This window comes from Numenius arquata, chromosome 1 (genome assembly GCF_964106895.1).
Source record: "Numenius arquata chromosome 1, bNumArq3.hap1.1, whole genome shotgun sequence".
Taxonomy (NCBI): Eukaryota; Metazoa; Chordata; class Aves; order Charadriiformes; family Scolopacidae; genus Numenius; species Numenius arquata.
This window is the reverse complement of record NC_133576.1, coordinates 60,064,768-60,092,109: the sequence shown is the minus strand read 5'-3', so window position 1 is coordinate 60,092,109 and position 27,342 is coordinate 60,064,768. Positions and strand designations below refer to the sequence as shown.

The 27,342-nt window shown below is 42.0% G+C and overlaps 1 protein-coding gene across 1 annotated transcript in view; it reads left to right on the top strand.

Annotated features, from left to right (window-relative positions):
* The window catches only part of FRMPD4 (FERM and PDZ domain containing 4), a 424,326-nt gene that overhangs the window by 789 nt on the left and 396,195 nt on the right, over positions 1 to 27,342 (top strand). The window lies entirely within an intron of this gene.

The window sequence follows — 27,342 nt, the reverse complement described above, 5'->3', positions numbered from 1 at the left end:
GAACTGCTTAACCTACACCAAGATACTTAGATGTCCTTTGCAATCAATAATATGGGCATATAAACAATCAGATTTTTTAAGTGGAAAGTATGTTTTTCTGATATGGCAACTGTCAGGTGAAAACCTGTCTCTCACAACACTTACTGGCCTCTAATTTCCTTCTCTCTGACCAGGCTTCCCTCATAGCTGGTGGGAGCTGGAGTATGGGACAAAGCTGGGCTGGCTCCACCTGCTCTTTATTCCCTTGATCTTTGTAGGTTACAAAGGATTTTATGCAGACAAAGTTCTGGGTCTGAGGAGGGAAGAAGGAGCAGGGAGGACTTCTCTGTATGCTTTTGGAGGACTGTGTATTGATTGATGTGCTGTGTACAGTCAGCCATAGTCTTGGTCTTTCAGCTGTGACTGTATTAAGTGCACAACAATGTCACTGTTTCTTTTGTTCACTGGGAATCAAGGGAATGGGGAGAATTGAATCCTTTTCTCTCATCCAAGGCATTCCTCTGAGTCAAGATCATGTACTCAGGCTTGGCAGACGCATTTGGACTTGTGCCCCTGCCTATTTGCTTGTGAGGCATCCTATGCTTTCCTGGTTTGGGGGACAGGGAGTGTATCTTTGTCCCTCAGGAGGAACAGAGACCAGCCCAAGAGTTGTAAACTACACCAGCAGTTTGTTAGGGGCTTGCTATAAGCAGGTGCCCCAGACATTGCAAGGGCACTGCTCACAGCCTCCTTTCCTATCATGCAGCCCTGCAGGGCAGAGAGATATATCAGGATACATCCCAACTTAGATCCGGGATAAATTACCCCATTAATCAGCCCCTCTGGCGAGGCTTGTGGGAACAGGAGGCTTGAGCGCTGCCCCACAGCACCCACTAGTGCCAGGGCCCAGGCTTGCCCGTGGGCACGTGGGAGAGCTGCCACAGCAGCCACTGTTCTCCTAGACTGAGGGTAACGCTTTGCTGGTGGCCATTTCACACAAAGAAAAAGAAGCTACATTTGAGAAAAAAACAAATTAATTTTGCTACCACACAGGCTGTTCTTTCATTTACCTTAGGAAGCAATGGGAAATGGAAAGAGATAGCACAAACAACATCAGCTTCTCACAAGAATAATTACACTTCTCCTGCCATTATAAATATTAAAATACAAAGCCTGTAAAGAGCACCATATAAAGAAAGACAACAAATAAGGGAGTGTGGGTAAAAATCTTTATAACAGTGAACACAATCCATTTCTTATCATAGTAGTCTGGCTTTATTATTGTTACCAGTTTAGTCTCAGCTAAATAACTCTTGAAGTATGCATTTTTACTTGCACATACCGCATACTTCCACCTTTTCTCCATAACACAACATACAAGGTCCATAGGAAGCCCTAAGGATATATGTAATAACCTATTGGTACATATGCAATTTTCTTTCACAATCATGTGGATATCCTACCAGAGGAGGCCAGCTCACTGTGCTTTGAAGTCCAGTGAAGAACAGGAGTGGGAAGTGAAAGTACAGAGGGTTCAGTAGGCTTTACCAACTTTTTTCATAACTTTCTTCATAAACATTTGTATCACACATCAAATAGAGCTGCTTTTGACTCCTGTTCTGCAGTGCCTACACCTTCCAGGATAAAGATGCTGAAGTGACTTCATCCAGTTTGGTTTTCCGTTTGTTGTTAAGCCGAACAGTAGTATTTTTAAATGAATTGATCTAACACTCATTGGGGTCACTGCTGGCAGGGTGAATTCTGACAGAGATATAGCTTGTTTTTTCTCTTTCAGTTCTAGGGTAAGTATTATTCATTTCACATGTGAATAGGAACACAGGAGCTGATTGACCTTCACTTCAGGAGGTATATGTGATTTGTTAGCTGCCTGTGAAACTTTTGGCTCACTAAGACTCCTGTTCCACTTGCAGTGAATCTTCCAGCAGATGTTTTTGATGGATTTCAGGGTGGCAGAGAAGCGGTTCAGTGAGCAGTGGAGCCAGTCTTACGCTTTGATTCCCTGAAGATTTGTGTCTTGAGGTTGAGCCACCATGCGGACAGTGGTTCAGCTTGGGTGGCTGTCAGTTCTCTGCCTCAATTCCTCTTTCCATGAATCATGTTCAAACCAAACACTCTTGATTCTCCTGCTACTCTGTCAAATCTCCTCGAAATTGGCCAGCAGGTTCACAAGCTATTAGGAATGACAGGTAGACATATAGATAGCAATGCTAGGTAAGTCTTGTTAGGAAACCACAGGAGATGTGTACAGATATCTCTAAAATGGATCACTTTCAGTTTCAGCATTTTATATTGGTACTTGCTCTTTGAAGGGGAGGAGTGTAAAGTGTCCAGGCCAAACCCTAAGAAATGCTATGTACCTTCAATTCATATTAAAATCCACATAAATTCAGTGTTACTCTGCACCTTTCAGGCACTGGCCAGGGGTCTGGATCTGGCTATGACTTTCTCCAGAATCGGGCCAGGTGCTTTAATAGCTATTGTAAGTTAATTTGGTGGAGAAAAAAACAACAACAAACCTCTCCTTGATTATACGCATCAGTACTGTAGTAACCCCAGCTGTATTTTAAATTATATGCAGACTTGCACTTGGCAATAAGAATCTTCTAGAGCTCATTCGTCCATTTCCTATCTCAGTTTGGGGCAGATGCTATGAAATGCCTGAAGTAAAAAGGGTTTCACCTTGGGATGTTCTGTTACAATGTGATGGGACTTGTGATTGCGGCTGCAGGACCATTTTATGTGGGGAGGTATCACGTGCATTCCTGAACCCCTCCAGTGATTGTCCCTCAGCTATCAGCACTAATTAGCTACTTCGCAGCTGGCTTGAAACAGTGTTACTTGTGTAATTGTGGAAGGCCCTTGGGTTTGGGGGCAGGTGCCCAGGGCTGATGGCCAGGAGGAGGTTGGGAAAGCAGGGTGGGAGAGAGGGGAGCCTTTGGCGAGATGGCTTGTGCTCCCCCAAGGGGCTGTGGGGCTGTTTCTGCAGTGGCAGGAAGGGTGTCTGGGGCTCAGGCAAGGGCTCAGGGACGAAAAAGAGAAATTTTGGCTCAGCTGTGCCTGGGACTGGAGGGAAGAAGACTGAGAGGCAGCATGGAGTGTTTGGTGTTTTGATGTGCAGTATGTTGCTCTGCAACTTCTGCTCTGCTGAAGCTGAAGGTCACCTTAGATTCAGGCTTGCCTTAGATTTGGGTCAATACAGGAATTGTCTCATCTTTCCTTAGAGCGTTGGTGGTTACATTAACCAGCTGGGGTTTTGTCTAAGAGGCTACATTTTGCTACAAGCCCCAGCTTGTGCCGCAGAGATATTGAGCCTGGTTTGGAAGCTGCGGGAAAGACGGTTACTCAGAAACTTGTGGCATTTGGGTTCTGGTACCACAGTTAGTGTGCTGATGCCCACTTCAGGCCCATGGAGTAATAGCTTCTTTTTTAATGAGGAAGAAAGTGCTTGTGAGTTTGTGTGAGGCAAGTAGGCTGCCGTGGGAAGATGGCAGAAAGAGGACCTGCCAGCCTTTCCTACGCCCAGGTAGATCTCTGTGGTGTTTAGGACTAAGATGAAACACAGAAAGAGGTGCAGCTTTAAGGCTGCAAACTTTTCTTCTTTAAAATCAGTTTAATAGCAAAGATAGCTGTACATAAGCCCCGGTATTCATGACTTAATATTTTTTACTAAATTTGATATTATTAACTTTTCAGAAAATAAATGCCTGAGATGCCTCCTGGTAGCTTCTATCACAAATGTGTTTAAGCAAGAGATTATTTTCCTCTTTTAGCAGGAGAAAAAAAATTTCTAATTAATTTTACCTGCCAGCAAGCTAACTGTTAATTCAGAATCCACTGAGAAGCCTTTGATTAACTAAAAATTGTCCTTTTATTAAGCAAATTAGAGCCATTCAAGCAGCACATGAAACATTTGTAAAGCCACTATTAGAAGTAACTTACTGAACGATTTTACAATAAGAAGTCGATTTGCCAGGAAATGGAGACCATTTTAGTTTCAGTAGGACTGGGCATAGTCAGAGGTGTAGCATCACAATATACGGTGAAGCTAAACAGCTGTACTGCTCAGGATGTTCCTAATTATTTGTTTCCTGTATGAAAAATCTGCTTCTTGTACATTAACACTCAGGAATGTTAAAATATGAGTTAAGAGTAAATAAGCTGAACTGCATTTAGTCACTGTGCCAGCACTCTCAATAAGAGTTGACCTTAACTCAATTAAGCAGAAATTATTTTCAAAGTGATATAAACTAAGTGGTGTAGTAGAGGCAGCAAGCTATTAGATTGCAAATTATTATGTATGAGGGATCTGCAGTAATTGTCAATGATTCTTAATATATAGCAAATGTGGAGTCATTCAAGCTAGAGTGGTGCTGGGGCAGAGAGCACCCACTGATGCTTATGTAGGAGCTGACATGCAATAACGTGTTACCTCAAAATGTGTAGTCCAAGCACTAAATCACTCTAAGACCTTTTTAATTCTATATGAGAGCATCCACAAGAGAATTTAATGAAGTTTCCCTGCACTACCTTAAAAATGGATTGGGATTAACTCCGCTGACTGCTGCGCGTAACTAGGCTGTGGTATGTGAGCAGGATCCTGGAAGCAGCCAAGGGACAGCTGAAATCTATTCTGCCAGTTGCCTTAGGGCAACAGGCATGTGCTGCGGTGCAGGGGATTTGGGGGCCCCTTGGGAACGAGACTCCAGGTGTGACTGAGCAGGGAGTGCCCTCCAGATGAAGAAAGGGCACCAAGAAATGCCTCCACTGTTGAACTTGTGGGTGTGAGGGAGCTGGGGACTGCCGTCACTGGAGCAAGCTGGCAACTCTCAACACCTGTCAGGGTGCAAATCTTCAACATCCAAATCAGGCTCCAAATGTCTCCCTCCCACATCTCATTGCAGTGGAAGGTGCCACCATGTCCAGCTCCAGATCTAATCTGGCAGCGCAGCTTTAACTCGTGTATTACATTTTCTGTGAGTAATGCAGAGGGCCTGGAAAACTTGTCTGAATCTCCCACTGACTCCTTGGCACACTTCCCACTTTCCCTGTCTCATTTGGCATTTCTGTGCTTGCTCATAATGAGCATTCACAGAACAACAATAAAGAGGAAATTTGGTGAAGAAAAAAGGTAAATTTATTAAGGCTAGCAAGCGTGGAGAAAGCTGATGTGTGCTGTGTCTATAATTTTGCCAATAACGCTGTGACAGAAATAGCAGTTTAGGGTTTGCATTCAACTTATGCATCTGCATTTCTTCTCTGTTGCTTTGCAATCGGACTAACAGCCACTGTGGAGACCATCAGTGACAGCGATTACATGATGACCTTTTAAAGCTTACTTTCAGGGTAAAGATTTTTGTCCTGTATTACTGATAATTGCTGACTGGGTTTAATACAATCCTCCCAGTGCACTGGGACTGCAGGGTTTGTGATTTCCATGATTTAATAGATCAAGTGTCTTGGCCATGGGGGAGACAAACTGTCGTAACAGGATCTTCGCCATTTGGTGAATTTCAAATTTTCTACCGAGATGCTCCATATTTGCTGTATGTCTCTGCTGCCCCGGTGTTGCAAATGGCATTACCCTGCTGTAGAGTATAGCCATGAATGGGGTGTAGTCACAGCCAAACTTCAAGGGTTTTTTTCAAAGCTTTGTGCTAATGAGACTCCAATTTAGTTTTATTTCCAAGCAATCCATGGGAGCAGAGAGCAAAAGGAGGCATGTTAGTCCCATGTTTCAGCCCTCGATGACATGCCTTTCCCTGGGAGCCGTATACTGCATGTGGTCCAAAAGATGTGTCATGTAATGGAGGGAGAGGACACCTGTAAAAGTCATGACACAGTCATCTGTGTCTCTGTGCAAAAACGCTTTTGTGCATACCTTGACCATTAATGTGCCTGACTTCACGTATAGTGTATTGGTTTGGATCTGTGACACATGCATATGCCAGACAAAATATGTTGGACGTGAAATAAAAGCAGAATCAGGTTGTCATCTCTGTATAAACCATGGAATTCCAGAATACCATTTTGGAAGGGGCACTGTCTAGAGAGACTGAACTGAGATGTAGACCTACGTCTTACATGTGTCCTGCTTTTTATTATAGGGGACACTAGCATTAATACAGTCCTAACAAACAATTTGCTTATAAACAATGGAAGATGCCACAGCAATAGCTGGACCATTTTCCCTGGGGAAATCCTGTGCCTGGGACTTTTGTGGCTACTAAACAGGAGAAACGGACACTTTGGCTCCTTCAGTGACATGTTACCTCCAGGGCTGCAGCTTAAAGAACCTGTCTCCCAACACACGTGCACATACAAACGTGTGTGCATGCACATACCTGCCTGCACAGGCACCCCATCACCCATCCCCCTACCCCAGCCAGCTCTCCTTTTGGGGCAGAGCAAAACTGGGGTATAGTGGAGTGGTCATTTCTGGTGCATGTGCCAGGGGCAGGATGCCTTTGCTTTTGCCATGTGCTGACCCAGAAAAGGGTAAGAAAGCCCTCTACCAAAGGGGCCACCAAAACCACCTGAAAAAGATGCTGTGGTCATGCTAATACCTTGAGGAACCAGGATGAGCCAGTTTGGTGAATTACAAAACAGACCTTCAGTGAAGACTGATACCCAAAATTTTGACATTCAGGTCAAATTTGGTTAACATGGCTTTGTTGCTTCAGGTTTTTCTTCTGAACACAGGCCAAGGTGGGCTGACTGGGAATGACTGGTGTCAAAAGTCAATGCAGGGTGACTTCAAGTGCTCAGTGCAACAAAAGCTGCTCTGAACCCTTGTCCTGCTATTTACCTTTTGGATGAAGATGTCCATGGTTACCTTGTGGTTGATGGTAGTTTGTTTCCCCCATGAAGCAATTAGCATAACAAACCTGTGCCAGAATGACCACTTCTAGGAGTCTTGTGGGGGATGTGCTTTTTCATCTACTTAGTTTTTGGTCTTGGTTGATGGGACAGCTGACGCTTTGCCAAACATGCCAGTGGTTTACGGAGTGAGAATGTGTTCACTGGGTTCTGGATGAGACTCCTGAGCTGAATCATGAGGTCACTAACAGTAACATCTCCTCTTCAGTGTAATTCCTGCTCTTGGCACCAGGGGAATGGCTCTGTATTAACAATCTGAAAGAGAAAGCCTTTACAGCCCATTCCTTATTGGTTGGCTGAACTAACCAGTTCCCTCAAATGCTATTAATACCCCTACAGTGTAACTTCCTCATTAAACAGAGAACCATATATTTTTCCACACCTCCACTTGATAGATTCCCATATAAACAAGCTGGAAAGTTCTCATCTCTTAAATTTTCTAATGCAAGAAACCTCTGTCATTTTCTGAAACATTGAAATTGGGTTCTGACCATTAGATAAAACAATTTTAATGCTTTTATTGGACAGTCCTGGCATCCACCCTTTTCATGTATTGTCTAAAAGAGCATTAACTAGATGCATGGGAGTTATGAAACTAGTCAGCTAACGTTCGAAGCAAACATTTTAGCAGCACGCCCCTGCAGTTTTCAGAGGCTGAACTTTTGTTTCAGCTGTGATGTTATACAATCCTATTTCCATGGCAAACTTACAGATACACACTTGTCAAAATTCATGGTTTATTTAGCAAAACTGTCGAGGCACATATGTGCCATATGCATTCTCCCATTCTTTACAGATATGCTTTTTAAAACAGCAATTTCCTGCTGCAATTAAGTCTGTTGCTCGGACTTCAATAGATGGATTTGGCATTGAAAGGGAATCTGGCTTGGATCCCTAGCACTAAAAAGAGCATTGGTCAAAAAAACCCACATGTTCTGCTATTGATCCATCTCCTGCCTATTACAGCCTTTTAAACAGCCTCTGTTTTATTTGATATTTCTTTTTTCCTACCCTGGTATTTTCCTATATTCAGAAGGCACTCTCTTACTGAAGAAAACTGTACCTAGTACTTTCACTCACCTTAATATCAAATACTTTGAGCTCTGTCTACCCATGAGTCTCAAAGATCTTTGTCTGCTAACTGTTGTGGCATCTCCCTCATACAACTCAGGATAAGCACATGGGCAGTCTGAGGATGACGCAAAGGAGAAACCTGCTTCTTCCAGCACAGAGGTGTGGCAGGCAGGCAGTGGGAGGTAGCATTTTGCGAGCCCTTGCCCTACCCTGCAGACAGAGGTGTTGCCTCCTTGCTAGGCCTGGAGCGATGGAAAACAGCATCAGGCAATGGAAATCGTATGCTCAGGCCTTGGACTCCAGTTGAGTAGGATCTGGGAACCTGGTCAAAACAGACCTCCTGGCTCTTTGGTCTGGTCCCATACTCCTCATCTAGCTAGGATGCATCCCACCCCATCCCCAGAGCCTTGGTCCCAGTGCACTCATCCATTTGATCCCAGTTAGCTGTCACACTGGTGTGCCCCTCACTACTGTGATGCCATCCTTGTCCCTTGCTTTCTTCTATTCTGCTGTTCCATCTCCTGACCTAGTACCAACCTCCCCTCCTCTCATCTTGGTACCTCTACCTCTCTTTCTCCTAGGCTCCTCACACTCTTTGCTTTTAATTATATTTTCAACCGTCCCTGGCCTCCAGGCTCAAATGTGTCTTGCTTCCTTTGCACATGGTGCCCCAAGACAAGCTGGTAGTTGTCAAAATATGGCAAATATAGGCAAGGCTCCCCGGTTCCCATCCCAGTGCCTGTGTCCATGACACAGGGCAGCGCTGTGCCACGGAACCCCTTGAAGGCGTCCTTTGCACAGATGCCTAGAAAGACAGCAGTGAGACAGTGCAAATGGAAACTAGGCTCTAACAAGAGGAAGCACATTCTTGTAAAAGATGATGTAAGGCTGCTTATTTGGAGGATTGCTATCAGACCTGCCTGTAACAGGGAAGTTCAAGCAACAAACTAGTGAAGAAGCAAGGCGCAGAAAATTAGAATCTAGCTCTAGTTTTCCTTACTCTGATCACTGGGCTGACATAATCTCGGTTGATTGTGTAAAATGTCATTAAGAATGAGCAAGGAGCCTTTTCTCCCTTTGCTGATTGCTCCTCCACCCCCGACACTAACGCAATGCATGCTCTGACTTAACTCTGAGGCACCTCAAAGCACAGATAAAGCACAGCCAAAATGAATTTCTATGCCTGAAGAACACAAGCAAAACCCCTTCCCTGTCCTTGTCCATGGTGTAGGGAGGCAGTTCTGCATGCTGGCAAAGCCATTCATGTTGGGAGAGAATTGGGGCGAGGAGTAACATGAGGAGAGGGCTGTGCCTTGCTCTGCAGGAGGGATCACTGGCTGGAGCCGGGGGAGGGCAGCTGGGAGCTTGCAGGGGGATGCATAGGTCACTTTTATTTTTTCCCCACTAAATTACCCTAGCACAGCCTTTCTCCTTCCACCTAATTCAGTTGTCTCTCACTAGTTGCAAACCGCCTGTCTTCACAAGAAGTCCCTCTCTATGCAACAAGCATTACTCAGTCCTTCACCTTCCCAGTTTGCCACATGAGGGACACCTGGGATGGCATAGGGAAAAGAGGGGGTCTGGTAGGGAAACCATGGCCAATTAGACTTTGACTATTTTTTTTTCTAAAATAAAAATAAATAGTAGTTCCCTATGGTGAGAGCGTTCAGAAAGCCATGGTAAGAGAAAAGCCCCAAAGGGAGCCTTTGAAGCCCAAGTGGATCAGTCCATATTATTCCTTATAAACATCTCACTACATGTTGAAGCAATGAGTGACTTCAGGCACCACCAGATTGCCAGCTCAGAGTATTGAGGTTAGACTCCTGGACCAGGAAGTGAGAGAGTAGATGCTTCATTTGCTGGACTGATATAAAGGAAAATGAAGAGATCTACCTGAATTAGACAGATTGCAGCTTTTTGCTGCACCACAGGTAACAAACAAGGTAGGATATGTTTTAAAGCAGTCTATTTTAGGGACAGTAGTCCTCTCTGTAGTATCTGCCATTAGTAGCGATATATACAACAACCTTCAAGCAACCTTTGTTTTGCATCCTTTTCAAGGCTTAAAAGTTTTTTCCTAGTCTGTTTGTTTTGATTTGGTTTTGAAGAGAGGGGAGAGAAGGAAAGAAACCACTTGGAAGTGAGAGAAATGTGCAGTTGTGAGGGCTGCCTGTTACAGAAGGGCTTCCTCAAAGGGTAAGCTGTTACAGAATCTCAGTAATTTGTCTGTACTGTGGGATTGTTAAATAACCAAATCTTTCAGCTGAAATTGCTCTGTCCCCACTCTTGTCTCTACCACTGTAAAAGGTAAATGCAGCTGTTGTAGTGGTGGGTGGATGAAGTTTCTTATTTGACACAGCTGGAGCTTGATCCACTTCCTAGTAATAACTACTGAAGGATAAGCAGAAGCTAAGTTGGACAGAAACCAGAAGTATTTGCCAAGTGAAATTCCTTAGTTTGTCTCAGAATAAATCAAAGGACCTTCTGAGATAGCTGTCAGAGGTTCAGGATTAGACGTATCCTTTCAGCAAAATGAACAGAAATCGTTTTATAGATTCTCCCTTGCTTCAGAAGGTACGACAGCAGCATCGAGGACACACAGTCGGCAACAATAGTCCCATTCTCCCATCACCACTCTCTAGGGGAACAGGCACATTTATTATTCCATTTCCACCTGCGCCAGCACCGTCATACTTCATCCTCCTCCCTTCTTTCTAGAAGCATTATGTGTCACCTATAGAAGTATATAGCTCAAACAAGGTTTTATCTCTCTGGCTAGCTTTTCTGCTTTGCAGGGCTAGTTTTAGACGTCCAAAAACTTAAAGCTACATTAACACCTAGGAAGGCCTAGACAGAGTGTGCTTGAATTATTCATACAAAATACCGTCTAATTCCTTCTTGAATTGATTTAATTTATTCCACCCCTTCCTAAATGTAGAAAAAAATACATGTATTCTACAAGCACTATTATTAAGTAGCTCAAGCTATTCTCTCTGATTGTGATTGCTTGAATATCAGACTTTTTCCTTGGAAATTAGTAGTAGGTTACATGCTCTTGGCCTGAGTCTTTATTGCTATTTCACACAGGAAAAATGGCTACATGTGGAGATAATGGCCTGATTCCCTGTTGTTTTAAGCACATGTGTGAGTCCAGTCCCTGGAAGCATGCTCCCAATTTGTGAGCAATCTGTTCATCCATTCTTTCAAATACAGTACTTTTCTTTCAGTGCCAAAATTTGAAATCAGAATTTTCTCCTCTGCCTCTTTTCGGAGTCTTTTGTGCAGGTAGCCACCTATGCAATTATTTCATTAATAAAAACCTCTTTCCAGGTAATGCATTGTTCCTCCTCATCTGAAAATGAATTGGAATTTCCTTTATTCCTGTCACATGGAGAATAACTGGAAATACACGCATAAGTTTTAGCACTGAAATATGTACATGGGCAAGTTTAAATAGCCCTTTTTATGTCAAAGTTGTTGTGAGTGACCAACCTCCTTTACTGCATGGACTGGCAAACTCAGGAGAGTGTTATGCCAGATTTTCAGTTTCTTTACCAAATGAGACCTTATACCTTATTGGTCATCAAAACACCAACAATCGCTTTGTTAGTCCTGAAAGAATTCCCTCCCTGAAGTGCTTACCATTTACATACCTGAGACGAGGAGAGAGAACCCTGGCACAGAAACAGTAATGGTGGAAGTCTGAGAGGTGAAGCCAGATTTGTTGCATGACTGAATACATGCTAAATAATAACTGAATACATACTAAAATGAAAGCAGTTAACCAGAACAGGAAATACTTACCACCTTCTTTTTCTTCCTTTTTTGTCTCCTTTTTTTCAAAGCAGCCATTCATTTGCGTTAGAAGGACACAAGTATGTAGGTAAAGTAACTAAGAAAATGATGAAACCATTGAAAATATATATTAACATTTATGAAACCATGTAAGGAAAAGTACCAGGATGCTGAATCAGATAACAGAGTTAATAGTTACCACCAGTTACCATGGGTAGCTTTTGATATATCTTTAACTAGTATATATATAGAGCAAAGATAAATTGGCTTTTTTTTTTTCAGGGCATTTTAGGTGGGTTTTTTCCCCTACAGCTTGAAAATTTTTTTTCTGAGAAAGTGTTTTGGAAAAATGGGGTTCCTTTGGCTGCTATGGATACAAAAAATGCTTAAGTGCCTCTTAGGATTTTTTTTTGTGTTCTTCAAGGTAAGAAAGTCAGAGGAAGGAGTTAAAAAACAGAAGTGCCATAAGCAGAAATAGATTTTACAGTCCTTCTATTGGAACGCAGTATCATCCCAGTGGAAGTCATTAGACTTTTTCCCTCCATATATAATAATGAAGGACTACTGTGACTCATTCCTGAATTGTAAATGAATTTTTAAAACCTTTCAGAGCCATGGTCAGGGACATCATAAAAACCAACAGCTCAGGATATCACTCTGACCTGTAACTCCTTGGCAAGGAGATTATACAGGTCAGCGGCTGAGTAAACTCTGTTTATGACCATTGAACTTCAGGTCAAGTGTATTGCTAGGAAATTAATTTTCACTGGAAATTTAGGTGCTGGTGAATGAAAATCAAAAGTGATTATACCTACATAAAGCTAAATATGTCTTTTAGTTGTTGCTGTTTTAAAATATTAGTGACTAGAAATCAACAAAATCATTTTCACAGGCTTCTTGTCAAAGTGCCTGCTATCTTTCTTTTTCTCTTGACTGTGGGATGGAAAATGACACCATGTCAGTCTTTCTCACATAATTACATTACTGTATTATTGCCTTGCTAGAAGTGGGAAATCTTGTTCAAAGACTATTGTCAAATATTGTCCTTTCCAACCTATTCTCGCTTAGCCTCTACTTTTCAAAGTAACTATTTCTTCTAATGGGATTTTATCTTTGTTTCCACCATCTGGCCTAATAATGGCTTGGTAACCTGGAGAAGAGCAGGCAGAAGACTGTATGTCAGCCGAAGCATGGTATCCCCTTCCTCGCATCCTGCCATAGCTTAATCTTCCTTGTGTGTAGCTCACAGGGGTGTAGCTCACCAGTGACCTGAAAGCTAGGTACCACTTCCGAGAGTCAGGTGTCAGGTCAGGCTGGAAGTGCTGCAGAGGGACCACAGGACAATGACATTTTTACTCCTTTCTGCGGGTCTTGGTAAGTTACTTCAATGTTGTGTGCCTTGGATTCTGCAACTGTAGTAAACACATTTACTGATCTCACAGGGCTGCTAAAACTTATTTCATCGATAGCTGTAAAGCACACTCTGCTCCCCAGATAGAAAATACAGATATTTTAGAAGATTAAATTGAAATACCCATAGAATCCTTCAGAGGTTTTAAATCCTCTACTCCATCCATTAGGAACATCTACTCCAACCTGCACAAAACAGCCCCTAAAACATCACTCAGTCTTTTCATGAAAACTGCAACGAGTTGAAGTACCGTGGTTAGATACTGTGTTCAGAAAATATTCAGAGTGAAATCCTATCCCCACTGAAGTGAGTGGCTAGGGTTTTGTTTCCAATTTAGATTTAGAGTCTCTGGACAATAAAACGCTGCTCATGTCCTTTGGGATCATATTCCAATGGCTTATTGCCCTCACGGCTAAAAATCTTCAGTTTGGAGATAGAATTTCCCAAAGGAGGCTGCCCATCCTGAGATTTGTTTTGAGACATCTCTTCTGCCTTGTAATGGAATATTAAATATATTCAGAAATACATCTAATAACATCTTGTGGCTGTTGGTCTTTGCAAAAACAATAACATAACTATTTTCTAATAATCTGAAAGCATATTGCCTTTCCAAACATATCAGTTTAAACACAGGAAAGAGCTAAAAGCGAAGGAAAAAAAAAGACCATTCTCATTCAGAGAACTATTAAAGCGGTTTTCAAAGGCTGATACTGAGAAAAGAAAGGCAATGGAAAAATGGAAAAAGATTTTATTAGGGCATATATAACCCTTCTGTGCAATATAATGCTTGAGTAGAAGAAAGTACATAGCAAGTGTTTCACTCTTATTAAAAGAAAATGAAGTCTGGATGCATGCTTTCACTTCCAATAAGATAACACTGACCTTAGGTCAGCAAGCACTATAGGAATATAATTTTTTTTCCCTTCCATAAAATTGGATATGATTTCAGCTACAGGTGGTGCAGAGATGGGGGAAGAAAAGAAATCTTACAACGTTATCACTTTCATCTCCTCAAATGATCCTGGATTTTAGTGACAACAGGTGATTGATGTTACAATGTTTTAGTTAAATGCCTGGGTTATTATGCTGGGAGAAGTCCAGTCAGCCATAACTGCATTGCTGCGGTGAGCAGAGCTTCAGTGAATCTCTTTCCCCATTAACAAGTTGAGCTAAACCAACCTGTATCTCCATGCAGGAGGAATGAGTTCACAACAATAATGTGGCACTAAAATCTGCTTTAAACCACAGAAATTTTGCCCTGACCAGTCTGAGTGCTAGATCAGATCTTTAGGGGATGTTGCTGCCTTTCATCTCTCTGTTGCATCTGTGGTGTATGATCCACATCTTCCCATCTGTTGAGAGTTAGATGAAAGAGTCAACTTCTGCTTCTTAGAGAAGTGGAAAGGGAATGAAAACTCGTAGTGCTTACATTGTTCAGGATGAAGAATGCCTAGAATAACTTCCCTGTTAATCAAGCAGCCTACGAAAGGGATACTAAGAGACGAGGCTAGCAGCTAGTGAAAAAAGGCCAAGGAGTCCTGTGGCTTGCCTCCTGCCCAGAGGAACCAAGTACAGGATAGACTCATCACGGGGACAAGGAAGCTCGTGGCAGTGCAGAAAGGAGGTTGCTCACGCCACCGAGAGGTAGTCTTGACAGGACACCTCTCTCTCTTCTCTGTCTGCATCCCTGAGGTGGTCTCAGGCCAAACCCTCAAAGTCATGTTTTATAGCTCAGTACAACTCTTCAAGTTGGTATGGCTTCATGTTTGATGATTTTCATTTAGTGGAACTCAGGAAACATTAAATCTCTGGTTACAGTGGTGTACCCCTGCCTCTTAAGTAATGAAAGTAGCATGGACAATTTAGTTCAACAAACCCTAAAACCTGCTGGATCCAGATGGATTTTACTGCTATATTTTAAATCATTCATCAGAAAATGCAGTTCTCGTGTCTAAATGCATGTCTCAGCCCCTTTGAATCCAGTAATAGGTCTCAAGAAAGTTTTGCTGATGCTGTGATTTCAAAGCTGAGCGTGACTCTACCTCCTGCCCCAATTATCAGCCAGTTTCTTTAATAATTCAAAATCCTTGCTAAAATCCTGACCTTAGAGATTAATAAAATGATCCTTTATAGCCTTTCCAAGTCAGGCCGATTAAACACAGATTTGGCACAGATAACCTGAGAAACTTCAGTAACGTTATTCATTTAGCTAACAGAGTTACCTCCCCTGCTGACGCACTCCCAATTAATGCCAAGAAAGGCATCTGATCCAGCGGAAGGAGAACGCTTGTTCCCTGCTCTCTATTGCTTTGGATTCGGTCCCAATCTGATGATAACATCACCGTGTTTTACTTGAGAATTTTAATTATTTTATGAAAGTGGCTAGTGGTCTGGCCGGCCCATGAGCCTTTCCGAGGCCCCGGCTGACAGCAGGTGTTTTTTGGAGGAATGTGTCCGCTCGCTCCACTGAGAGCACCTGAAAGAAGAAAGCTTCTTCGGTACGGCACGGGTGATTAGTTTATACCCTGCAGCAGGAAGATACCCGAGCTGAAGTATTTTATAATTACAACCGACGGGTCTTACTCGTATCAGCACGTCAGCTTTTCCAGACCCAGGCTCTCCGGCAACCAAGCAGCGCCGGCTTAGCTTAAATCTGCCTGCAAGCCGCTCCGCTTAAACTGATGCAACCGCATACAAGGCGACAGATTTAAAATTAAGGGGTTTTTTGTTACGCTAGTGTTTATGAATGCCATCTGAGTCAACGTGAGCTGAATTTAAACCAGTTTACTAGAGTTCATACCTAAAATTAGTGGGGTTTAGCCGAACCGGTTTAAAACTCCGCTGCGTGGGCGGCGCCGGCTGAGCGAGTCGTGCCGCGAGGCCGCCAGGGAGGACATCCATGACGGGGGCGAGGGGACACCTCCGGCCATGGCCCGGCCCCCTCTACCCATTGCCTCTGACTCATCCCTGAGGGCAGAGGTGGCGTGGGCGATGGCTGCAGCGGGTAGAGGCTGCAGGAAGAGGAGAGCAAGGGGTCTGGTCTCAGGCGGGAGGTGAAGGAAAGGTTTAGGGGACCTTCCTCAAGCCCCCAGCAGCAAGGAGAGCCTGGGCAGAGGCTGTGGGGCATGCAGGGTCTCCCATGGCAGGGGTGGCTGGGGGCTTCTGGCTCCTGGCAAGTGGAGGGGGCTGTCCCTTGACCCAGAGGCCCGCAAGGAGGGTGGGTGCCCCATGACAGGCCAGGGCAGAAAGCTGTGCCCGGGGAGACACCTCAGACCCATGGCAACACCAAGGAGAAGCAGCGGGGGATGGCAAAGGGAGAAACCCCCCTCCTGCAGGGACCCAGGCCCTTGTCTCCCAGCCTGGTCCATTGCTGGGGGCTTGGGCAAGGCCTTGGACCATTGGCCCATACAGGCATCTCTGCTACAACCAGGGGAGGTCCTGGTGCTTTTCTCCTGGATCCTGCTACTGAGGGGAAGGGGCTTTGGCTGGCTGCACAGCTGTTGCCAGTAACAGATCTGGCTTTTATGACCATGGGACCCACTTTGAGAATTGAGGATGGCTTTGGGGGCACCTGACAGCCACCTCCCAGTACCTATAAGGAGGCCATAGAGGAGACAGAATCAGGCTCCTCACAGCATTGCAGGGTGGGAGGGCAAGAGGCAACAGGCACGAGTTGACCTGAGAGAGTTTCAGGCTGGGTATAGGCAGAAACTGTCTCCCAATGAGGGAAGCAGTGGAGCAGGTCACCCTGAGAGGCTGTGCTATCCCCATCCTTGGGGGGTTTCAAGCCCCAACTGGTCCAAGCCCTGAGCAGCCTGGTCTGTCCCCAGAGCTTTGGGCCAGGAGGTGGACTGGAGACCTCCTGAGATCCCTCACAGTCTGAATTATCCCATCATCCTGTGATAATCACTAAGTGTTTTTAAATCAAGACAGCTTTGCACATACAGCACTTTGTACTCGGCCCTTAGCCTCACTAAAGGTCCGATGGCAACAAATTACATAGATTAATCAGCTAACCATCATTTCAGTCAGCTTTATTTTCACTCTGATTTGGTGTAAGGAAAGAAGACAGTTTCATCTTTGCAATCCCATGCACTTGAGGCAAACTTTCCAACACGCATGCTTAAGTAAGTAATCTCATTCTGAAAGTGCTGAGCTCTCATCAGCTGTCTCTTGAAGGGAAATTATTGCCAGCTGAGCACTTTGGAAAACTTGATCCTTTGTTTAGCCACCTAAATAAGGCTTTGGACCCTAATTTTTGAACCCTAACTTCAGTGTCTTGGCCACAGCAGCTTCTATGTGTTCTGAAAAGGCAAATTCCTTCCTTACAAGAAAGGTGGATTCTTATATTTGTGATATTGTCCCGCCAGGATCAGAGAGAGCAACTGGCCCATCAAAAGTCTCACAGTAAGTGGAAATCGTTAATTCTAAGCACAACCACCAGTCTGGTAGCCATAGACCTCATTAGCAGAAGAGCCAAGATCCACCATCCTTATCTAATCAGGTATCAGTTGTGCTAAGATGTCAGGGAATATTATATCTTAATATGAGCGTTACTATGTTTATCTAAAATATTAAATTTTGTGTATACTCTATTTTTAGTCATGTTATCTGTAAAAGAAAAAACATTTTTCTTTTCCAACTTTTATTTATATGTCTGTTTTCTTCTCTTTTTGCAGTAAATTAGTCACTAATTTAATCATCTTTAAGATCCATATGCTCGCCCACACCATCTTTCATATGAGTACAATGAGATAAAGATTATTATTTGCTGAACTGGGGTATAATTAAACATTCTGAATTTCAATTATTTCAATTGATTACAGTGAGAGATCACATGGCCTCCTGCAATTCAGTGAGATAATTTTTTCTTTTTAAATGTTTCAGAATTTTCTACACTTGTCTTTTCATTTAACTTCCAGCCCTTGATAACAGGGTTTACTTACATCAAACCAGTAATGCACTCCACTGAAATGAAATAGTTTCTTTTGGGTTTTTTCCCCTCCTATGGCCATATTGGCAAGTTTCACAGCTGAGCAGTATGACAAATACCATATGTTCACCTTCGGGCCACTGTGTTATTTGCTGGTAACTGCATTTCCTGCTGCTGTAGTTGCTCTGTGAAATTGCGAGTGACTATGACACTTTCCCTTTATTGCCTTATGTCATCTTATGTATATAGGCAAATTTCTAGAGTCACTGCTCCATGAAATGGGTAAAAATGTGTGTAGATTCATATTTTGTATTTGTAAAACACAAGCAACATTTGAATTCTCAACAGAAATGAAAAACATTCCAATCGGAAAGTTGCTTGCAAAAAATTCAATACCTTTCTGCCTTTATTCATTTATTTCAGCCTGTATTGCTTATGAATCTAATGAAATGCTAGGCTAGAACTCCATTTCAGTTTGAAATGACTCAAGGGAAAAGAGTAAATGTCCAACTTCATGAACAATATATGACAAAGCTATAGAGCAAGTCCTTTGATTAGTTTATCTAGTGACTTGTAACTTCACTTTTGAATACAGAGGTTGTCAGGCTGAGGTAGCAGAAGAATTTCCTATGAATATTCATGCAAACATGCCTGCCCTCAGTGTAGCACAATTTGATGGAGCTTTTCCTCTGCCTTGCTTTGATTAATTGACTTTCTTAATGAGTTCTTGCTCATTTTTGTTTGAAGTTTCCAAGAAAGAAGGCATGGAAGTTCAGCTGACCAAATTCTCCTTCCTTACAGACTAAAATAGCTGTCAACAGGAGCTGGGAGTTCAATGGAGAGGCAGGATTTAGCCTTTTATTTGCTAGTCTTTTTGAGTCCTACTTCCCTCAGGTCCACAGAAGAAGGGCTGGGTAAATAAAAGACTGCAGAGTTAAGGGATCCTTGTTATTTTTAATCTTTTAACAAGTGGTGCAGTCCAACTAGAAAGAACTTTGTCTTATTCACCTCTAAGCTAGTCCTAGGCCAAAGGGTTTCCTTCTTTGTTCCACTGCCTCTAGAGGAGCGCCTTCTGGTCCTCCTCCATCCAGTGTGTTAGCTTCCTCTCCTCCTCTAATTGGGAAATCTTCCTCAGTGCTTTAGACTGACTCTTCCTCCTCATGCTTATACCCTTCACCAGCTGCAGCCACTTACTGGAGTGCTCACCTGTAGACTTGAAGTAGCTCTATTGTTAGCAGCTGCACTGCAAGTTTACAAAATTGCTTTATTAGGCACACACTCTTCTAAGTCAGCAACAGTGCTAATGTTGTACGGTGAACGGAGGGGGAAAAAGTAGAAAATCAACTTCTAAGTTAGTAAAGGTGTTACTGCCTTAAGAAAATCGTTGACAGGGTTAGTGTTGGATCTCGCCAGGACTTTGCAGAAGTGAGGGGAGAGAGCTAAAGATACATAGTTGGATGTAGTCTCTATGCTTAAATAGTAATAAATAATTCAGTTTGCATTCATAAGGAGGATTTACAAGGTGTTCTACCCAGTAGGAGTTTTCTTTAGGAGGTATGTCTGTTCTTCCTACAATGTGCCAGGAGAATTAACACCAAAGAACAGAACCCATAAAGGCCAAAACAAGAGCTGTCTACGTAGCAACTAGCAATAGAGATAAACAGAGCTTTTGATCTGCTTCCCTCCAGTCGTGTTATTTTTGGTTAACTAGAGATGCCTTTACACCTGAGTCCCCTCCTGGAGTAAGCTTCCAGAGAAACCAGGACAGCTCTTTCTCAAAAGAACAAGCAGGTGTTCTCCTTTTGTGGAAATGTCCAAGACCAAAGTTCAGTCATTCAGAACTACCGGTAACACCAATTCTTCCTTGGCTTTGTTTGCTTCTTCAGGTAACCCAGCTTCCAGTGAGATGCAGGACAATTGCAGATAGAGAGGTTTCAGTCGAAGTGGAGATTTTGATGAAATTTAGGCAACCTAAATTCACATCTGCAGTCCTGAAAACCTCTGGTTTATTTGCTACATAGGGTTAGAAAACTTTATCAGAGTCTACGTATTGGGTCAGGAACTGTTCCAGATTTGCTTATTTACATGCCTAAGACTGTCTTAGTCTTAACAGGAATACCCTGGGCACCTGATTCTGTTGCCAGACTCAGAAGTCATTTTCAGTGCTCATCCAATGCATTTAGTTACATGTAAGCATGCCTGAAGGAACAGGACTGCTTTCTCAGAGCAGGAAAACCTGAGTTCAGTCCCTCTTTTGCCTCTCTATCTGCCCCATTCCCCAGCTTCTTTTTAAGTCTGAGGACCCTCAAGCCTACATCTCCCAGGAGAGCATCTTGACGAGAGCCTGAAGGTTACTCTAAGATGGGGGTATTCTTAATTGCCAAGGAAAATAATTAGCATTGAAGTATACAAAAATGCAGAAAATTAGTAAAGGCTTGTCTGCATACAAAGCTCTTCAATGAGGATAATTATATGTGTTACTTTTATTGCGTAGGGTTGTCAAAATCCAAAGACGCTGCTTGACTTGCGTACTTTGTGACCATTTGGTCCTTGGATCAAGGGCATAAATCAGGGATTTGAACCTACGCTTCTCCCTTCCCTCTCTCCCAGGCATACCTGTGAGTATTTGGTTTGGACCATACTTTCTCATGCTACCTCTGTCTCATTCATGTGCCTTTAAAGATGTAAAGGAGGTAGATCAAGTCTTTATTTTCTTGTGTGCATTTTGACTACAGAAAACATTGGAAATAGCTGTTTTCCAGCTAATAAAGCTGAAACCTTGTGAGACTGAGGTGTCAAATGAAGAGACGTTAGAACGAGCTGCTATATTAAGCAGTAGCGTATTTAAAAGAAAACTTGGCTGCTGCTCCACTAAATAGTCTGTGGAAACACAAGAACAAAACAGTTGTGTTGTTAACAAAATACACAATGTGATTTTAACAGCAGACCATAGGGTAGCAAATTTCAGTCCCGTCTCTTAACAAAGGCTCTGTGGTAACTGTGGAAATTATAAACAAGTTTGTCTACCATCAGTATTGAGTAACAGGATGAAACAATAATTAAAGGAAGTCATTAGAAACCAATAGGGAGATCAAGATACATAATACTCACAAATCACATAGATGCTGTAAAAGAAAGGGGTGCTTTCGATCTACCAACAATTTATTGTACATGCTAGCATAGTAATGTCTAAAGTAAAATAATCTGAAATAATTTATTTGGGCTTTTAAAAACTACTTTTGCCAAAATTCCAGAAGTGGAGGCTGTTAAGGAAATAAAGTAATCATGACGTGAGAGAAGTACGATTATAGAATGGCAAGCCATAAAAAAGCAAGGAATATAAGTAAATACCCAGATGCCATGCTGCCAAAAGGCCAGCCAAGTGATGACTGTAGATTTGCACTATGAATGCTGTCAAAAACATTTCAAATGACAGAAGAGCTCACCTGAAGTGCAATAGAATATGAAAAACACCTACCAAAGGAACCTAACAAAGCTAGGTAAACTGGCAGTAGGATGATATATGGAATGTTTCAACAAAACAGTACCATGGACAATATTACTAGTTTTAAAATGAAAAAAAGTCCCATACTTGAGGGCGGGAAGGACATTAAAAAAAATTCACCAAAATATTGTTTATCTGCAGTGATGGTCAAAGTGTAACTGGATGACTAAATAAAAAGTAATAATAAAAATAATACTACATTGTATATGTAACATACTTTATTACACACGTATAAGGTATCTTCATACATAATGTGTGGGTGCGTGGGTGGGAGTGTGTAAGTACATCTGTGCAGATATATGTACTGACATAAAATATTCACCTATCTACAGCATTGAATTTGTAGAAGCAGTAATATTTAATAAGATAGTCCTACGATTCAGATTTTCTGTGCAGTATGTGATGTTATACCTCTAAAGTGCCAGTACTTCAGATGTTCTGCCTGTGCACATAGGCACACAGAAACATGCACAAGCGTATTTCTGATATACATGTTAAAATATTTTTCCCTGTTTCACCGTCTTTTATAACTTTTAACCAGCTTATGGCCTCTTACAGAAATGATTAGAAGCAACGAAATTTTCCCATAGGAATACAAACAGAATAGAGAGGAACACCATGTTTCAGAGAGGAGATGAAGAAGGGTATGAAAGATAATGTGAAATCACGGTACAGAGGAATGCAATCAGGTGGTGTGTTTAAGGAGAAGTTTGGTGCAGCTGAAATACAAAAAACCAGAAACATACAGAGGTACTCTTCCATTTAGCACTGAATTGCCAACCCATAGAATTTAATGCCACACTATAACTGCCAGGAGCTTAGCAAGACCAGGAGTTTAGCAAGATTCCCCAAGCAGTTAGACAGTTGTATCAATAACAAAACCATTGAACTGTACATCAAGTAGAAAAGAAATTAATGAGCAGACACGGAGACAATGAGGCTTACAATGATATTTCCTGTAGCAGCAGGGCTCTCTACAGGGTTTCTTGAGTGTTTTGAGGCACCTGAAAATACATCTGGTAAGCACAGGCTTGATGGGTAACCGTGTGATCTGGCAAGGCAGTGCCACAGATCTCAATTTCTTATGTTCCTGTAACTAAAGGCGATCTCAGTAACTTTGATGACTGCATTTCCAATGTTCTTTGATAGCAATAGGATATATGATAGCAATAGGATATATTATGCCCCAAAGAGTGATCCTTCAAACCCAAGTAAACCTGAAAACCTATTGATCCAATAAGAATTAAAGTTTTTCAGTGCCCTGTAGTAGAAGCTGAGCTCTATTCAGGATAGTGTCTTGCATGACAGGTAACAGTCAGAAGTGATGAACTAAATTCAGGGTAGGTAAGAATCCCAAGTGTTTTTTCCATTACCTTAAAACTGAAAATCGTTCAGTTTGATCAAAGTTGCATGTCTGTTTTGGAAATAAATGTTGAGTTATATGATCTCTTTCAATGTAATTTTTTATTTAGCATGTTTATTGTTTAGGCTCAATTTTAACACTCAAATAAAATTGTATGCTCTGAAGTGTGCTATTAAGTATAGAAAGTTAGACTGGACCACAAATCTATGAAAGTTAATTTAAATATCACATTTGCTGCTAATGCTATACTAGGAACAGAGTTTTTTCCCCATAGATAAATAGAAAAATAATGTCTCTGTTGTGACACATGTTCTTTTGTCATATTGGTTTTGAGCACAGTTGTAAGTTTGGAAATGTTGAAAGTGGCACTCACAAGCAGATGATCTCCATTTATTTATAACACTTGAGTACAAAAATAAGTCAAATCTCCTCAAGTGTCTAACATGCTCAGGAACTGCAGCTGCAAAAATGAAGGGAAGATGTTCTCTGGCTAGACATGCCTATATAAATATTTTTTTTGTCTGATTTTGCATGTTAAAACTGTAAGCCTATCTGCGTGACTTAAGGATGGTTACCTCTGCTCAGCATGTCTTACTGAGTGATGCTCCTTTGGCTGGTCAATATGGAGGCTGACCATGCCCACTTTCTTCCCTGTGTGCGGTTCTCAGGGTCAGGTGTGTGGGCCAGTGCCAGCTTTCATTCTGGTACTGTGGGCTGGTGAATGGAGTGCTTGGAAGAGGACTGGTGGCTTTGGCAATCCCATGGGCTCTGTTTGTGCGCTGGAGTTGTTGGCTTTTCTTTCCCCTTCCGCTATTGAACTTGCTGGGCAACTTTGTCTGTAGCTGTTTAAAGCGATGAGTCCCACAGCTGGGGAAAATCAGTGGCCTATTAGAGGAGAACAAACTTGAAAGTATCCTTATCTAATCAAAAAACTGCAGTGTTTCTCTTTATGTAGGTTTTTATTTTTCCCATTTCAGTAGGAAATAGGCAATCCGCTCAGGGAAAACTAAAATCAGAGCTTAAGTTTAGACACCTCAGTTAATCAGCTACACATCATGGATCCACAAGAAACCAGGCTGCATTTCCTCACTGCTCTTGGAACTTTTCTTTTTTTCTTTTCTGTTTTTTTTTTTTTTTTTTTTCAATCCATGGTTTGAATAAAGGAGATTAAGACCAGCTTTCCTGATTCCTTTCCAAAACATTTTGGATAGGTTGCTAGGAAAGGGAGTCAGAATAGCTTTACTTTCTCTGCACTCAGTCCCTTGGTGTTTATTTTTTTTTTCCAACTAAAGTGAAATATTTGATATCAGGGCATCCTCTCTACCAACATTGTTGCTTTCCTCCTACTGGTCCTGTTGCCCCAGCCCTACCAGATGCTGCTGCCTTCTCTCACACTGCTGCCAAGAACCAGAAGAAAAGCTCTGAAATATCTTAGGCATATTTGTTCCTATTCAGTAGCATGTTCACCTCCTCTCTACATCTCTGCTCAAGTTCCCTTTACAAAGGTAGCACTGATACCTCTGCATCCCGACCCTATAACAGTAACTGAGTAAACTCCAGAGTGATCAAATGATTTGGTGGCTTTGAGGCCAAGTTCTTCCAACCACAAGTACCGACATACGCAGGGCTGGAGTCAGGAGATCCTGGCTGCAACTCATGTCCTCCTGGTCACAACAAGCAGAGCTGTTCCTGTGAACAACTCCTGATTTTAAGAACTGGAATAGATCAGATCCTAATAACACCATGCAGTTCATTCACACAATGTTTAGTTTTCTTTCCTAACAGAAAAAAAGCTGCTTTTGCATAGTGCAGAGTTTCTTTGTAAAAAGTTCATGTAGTTCCTGAGTTGTAGTTCCCAACATGTTCTGGAGTGGCTTTGCTGCAACCACCGGAGGTTGCCCCAGAGGAGGACTTACCCAGTGGTAAGCTCAGCCAGTGTAGTACGCAGAAAACAGCACATTGATTTCTGTTTGGTTTTTTTGCCTTACTTATTCTGGGCCACAGTAATAAGATCCAAGAACTTCAAAAACATGCCTGTAAAAGCTGTTGCCAGATAGATTAAATCAGTCACACAATAGCTGCTCTGTGCAGGTATATGAGGATACTGAAATGAGAATCATGTTAATTTGCTCTGTATTCATGTGAGGACTACTTATATTCACTAGAGGATGCTTAACGTTATGTTATTTTAGCTTTCTGCATTTGAATATATATCTTAATATTCCCTTATAATTTTGCTCCTAATCCTGAAAGCGTGCTAATTGATATGCTACTTGCCTTTTGGTGACTATTTTGATCGAGAATCAGCAGTAAGTTTGTATATTTACAGACAGAAAGGGAGTTGTAACTCTCTGTTACTGTAAAATTTATTTTTACTTCTTTTTTTTTTTTTGTTAAAAAAATCTCAGCATCAGGAAGCTCTTGAAAATGGCCCTTGTTCACCATCAAAATAACACACTGCTTACAGTGGTGATTATTCATCACAGGCTATCATTTAAAATATTACTTGGAAGGTAAGCCAGGTGGTTCTATTTCATGTGGGCGTTCAGATTTTTCCCCCTTGTATGAGTAAATACGCAGTTTCAGGAAAACATTCTGAATTGTTAATTTCTGGCATAACAGCCTCGGAGAGACTTTAGCAGCTTCTGAGTCGAGCAAGTTGGGTAAGCAGCAGGAAAGATTGGTCTCCTCCTTAGTCTTGGATCAGAATTCATTCCTAAAGGAGAGTGGTTCTCTGGCAGCCTGACGCGTGTGTCCATGGAGAGCTCTCTAGAACGTTTGAACTTCTTTCTCTCCAAAGTATGCTTACGGGCAAATAAAACAAGGGTCATCTAGAATATTTGCAGATCCAATGACATTGATTTCCTCTTCAGCAGGTGTCAGCTCAGCTGGGGTTGGTATCTGGGATTGCTATCACTCCAGTGTTAGTGCTGGAAGCAGGGGTTACAGTGCCATATGACGAAAGGCAAAAAGTCTTGTTTTGGTTCATTTGGGTCTATGAATGACAGTGGCCAATTTGTTCCCTTCTTGCAGCTTTCCCCCATCTTTCTTAATGTGTGTGCTAATTACTAATGTGGCCTGCAGTAAATATGACTTACTCTTCTTCCTCTCTCAGGGCGATTTGTAATTCATCGAGGGCTGTGAACAGCTGGAAGGCAAGGCAGTGATCCTGAAATTTTCTGGGACTAAAGTCGATGAGGTTTTTATGGTCACCTAAGTTTCCTGGGAGTGTTTTGTGTTACATTAAGTGGTTGTTATGCACTGATGAGCATGCCTAATGAGCGTAGACACTTCCCTCTGATAAATTATGGGAACAAATTTGAATGCTCATTAACAAATATAAATTAACCCTGTGTGAACATTGTACAGAGTTCTGCAGGGTACAAAAGTATCACTGTGGCTTACCCTACTGTTTGGATCTGGGTTTATCACTTGCCAGAAGGAGATCAGTCTAAATGAAAATAAATAAGTTACTTCTTTCTAGCAAGGGAAACTATATTAATATAAAACTGATTTAAATGCCCACAACTGTGGGCAGTTTCTTTCCTGTCAGGAATACCATTGAGAAGATACGGAGAGAAATAACTGCATGAATTAGTATACTAGTGAGAGGAGAGGTGGGGAGGGCCCTCTGTGCCAGTGGCAAACTGAACCAAGTAGAAGTGTCACTTTGCTTAATTTCAGAGGACGTTGGGGTACTATATTACTATAGTAATATTTATTGTTGCCATAAGCTGAGGTACAGTCTCTTCTGGGCAAAGGAATATTTTTCTTCTAGGAAAATTCAGCAGGTAAGAGGTTTTAATCATAAAACGCAAAATAAGTCAAAAGGAGTCATTTCCAAAAGTAGCTTTTGATCTAGTATAGCTTTTTCCCAGTAGGTTTGATCAGATAACTGGTTGCATTAATTGGTACTCGGTGTAGGAAGAGATGCTAAATACTTCTGCCTGTCAATTCACTCAGACGTACAGAATAATCCAAAAAAGCACATGCAGTAACTGACAGCAATGAATTCTGAAACAGCTGACAATCATGAATAATGCAGTAAGGTTAAAAAAAATATTGTGGTTAACAGGTAGTTCGCAGGTTGTTGTACTAGCACCTTCTTTAAATGTAAAGTATTGTTCGTAAGTGGGACTTTTCCTCTGCGTTTCACTAAATTAGACAGTAAACTATGAGGGTAAGCTTATAAAAGAGCAGTGTCATATTTGAAACCTTTAAATATAAAAAACTGGGGCCTCAGAAGGAAGCTCTACTAAAATGACATGTCTGGAATTGAGAAACAAACATTATTTCTTTGCTGACTATATGTGTAACAGAGGCAAATTTCCACAGATTGGGATGTAGACATGTTAAAAAAGATGCTCCTGCACAGACTACCTCAT